The sequence below is a fragment of the Eucyclogobius newberryi genome, unplaced genomic scaffold (assembly GCF_026437365.1).
Source record: "Eucyclogobius newberryi isolate DKJ021-1_F unplaced genomic scaffold, fEucNew1.0.hap1 SCAF_19, whole genome shotgun sequence".
Taxonomy (NCBI): Eukaryota; Metazoa; Chordata; class Actinopteri; order Gobiiformes; family Gobiidae; genus Eucyclogobius; species Eucyclogobius newberryi.
This window is the reverse complement of record NW_027315823.1, coordinates 9706600-9708832: the sequence shown is the minus strand read 5'-3', so window position 1 is coordinate 9708832 and position 2233 is coordinate 9706600.

Sequence of the window (2233 nt, the reverse complement as noted above, 5' to 3'; positions counted from 1 at the left end):
CAGAAAAACTGACCTAAAACTCGACACATTTCTTATGTGACTCAGAAATGAATGCATTTTTCACCAAATTGCAAAGCGTTATTTTCTTTTTATCATCTATGCAATCAATTCAACAAACTATGACTTGATTATTTTCTGAACACTGGCCTCTGCATACTTCAGTGGTTGTTATTGCATCAATGACCCCTGAACTGCAGTGTCAGTCTGTGCACAATACCAGTCAGATGATGATAATAATAAAAACTATTTGTTCTGGCTGCTCAGCATCACACATCTCCACATGTTGGACAGGAGCAGCTCATTTTCATGCAGACCGGTGGCACTTTGTAGCAGGCAGTGTCCAGGTTCATTATCATGTAGTGACTGGCGCTGTTTGGTGTTTGCTGGTGGACAGTGAGAGCGGCTGCAGTGCCAGTGTGGACAGAGGTGTGTGTCCAGCAACATTTGTCCTGTGAAGTGCAATTTCCAGGTTACTTTTTAGCCCACATTTTTGTTTCCACCATCTCCCAAACCTATTTAAATCACATATGAGAATGTTTGTAAGTCAGAAGTTTGGAAAAGTTTGCCACCCAATGCTTGTTCATCCATAGACATCTTGACAGATTCCATTGGCCAGAGTGAATTTGTGTGATCCAATGCAAAATAGATTTAGCACCATGGATGTAACTATGGAGCCTTATTCACCATGGTCATTTGCCATGTTAAAGCAACCTATTACAAGCATTTTGTAAACTGTTTCTACTTCAAAGCCCAGCAATGTTACATTTCAGCAAATTAATAGATGATAACAATATATTTTATTGTTCAAAGTCACAGTGAAAAACATTCTTGCTGTGAGCCTCTCCACAGACCGGGCTCATAACTTGACCTGGTAGAGGTATGTCTCCAGCTTCAAGACGAGACATGTTGCTGCACCACAGTACAACATTAACTTGTCAATGATTGGCTGAAGATTGAACAATGAGGTACAACTGAGAGGAACATGTAAAATCAAGGGTCAGAATGAGGTTCTGCGAGCTCTCACTGGACAGGACTGACTGTCCCACTTTTATGTGGGCTTAGATCTTTGACCTGCGTGAATCAACGCTTAAAGATTATCATAAATATTTCATGTGTTTACATTGTGGTGTACTTTTATTGCAAATAATAATGTGGCCATAATGCCGCTGTTGGTGGTGTTTAGTCATTTGTCTGCCTGATATTTTGAAGTTTGAATGAGAGAAACCACATCATAACTTGCAAACTTAACATAATTTGGGGTTTTCAGTAAGGCATCGAACCACAATGACAGTTACTGAGGCTTGTATTTAATCTTCATGCAATATGTTCTGCCAAACAAACCTCAACTGAAGTCCAGCAGCCACAGACTCTTCCTATGTGCTACTTGGCCCTCTGGAACCAGATCATTCAGGCTGTCTCCTGTCAGCTTTGCATATCTGAAATATCTGACAAACTGCAGCATGCAAAGTCCATCATTAAAAGAATACACTGGATTAGGGTTAGAATGCACACATATGCCACTAAATAATGAAGTTACTGTCTTTTAATTTCAGCTTCATCAAAAACGAAATGTAACATGACTATTCATCCTAAACTGTTCTTTGTCTGCCAGTGTGAACAATTTGAGTGTGACTTTTAAAATGTTGTGACATAAAGATGCCCTTGAGTTTGTTGGGTCACACAAGTGGTTCAGAACACAGAAATAGACACTAGTGACTCTGGACAGAGAAAAAGAAGGCCCCGATTCTCAAAATATGTCCACTATTGGGTCACCCCAGCTGGCAAAAGGGATGTGCTATGGCTCTCACCACAATTTAGCATACAAATATTTAAACTTTTACATACAAATTGATTTAGATTTGAGACAATATGGACATCAAACTGCCAGTTAGTCTGTCATGACTTTTAGGTGCTTGTCATGTTAACAGGATATCCCATATTGGTGTGACCCATAAGATGTAGCCTAGATATGGGATGCACGGTGCCAAGCAGTGAGGCCTTGTGAGCGACAACGCAGAGATAAACACTGAGAATGATTCTGCTGAGGCAACACAGTATCACGGCAGAAGCACAAATGTGGTTATGTGTGCATTTATACAAATAAGTATATACTATCAGACAGCATCGCACACCGCACCCGGGTAAATGACACCATTTTTTGTGACCGTGTGTCATCTCGCAATAGATGCTCAAATCCGATAAGCATTAAGTTTGCATTATTTCTGAGAATTAA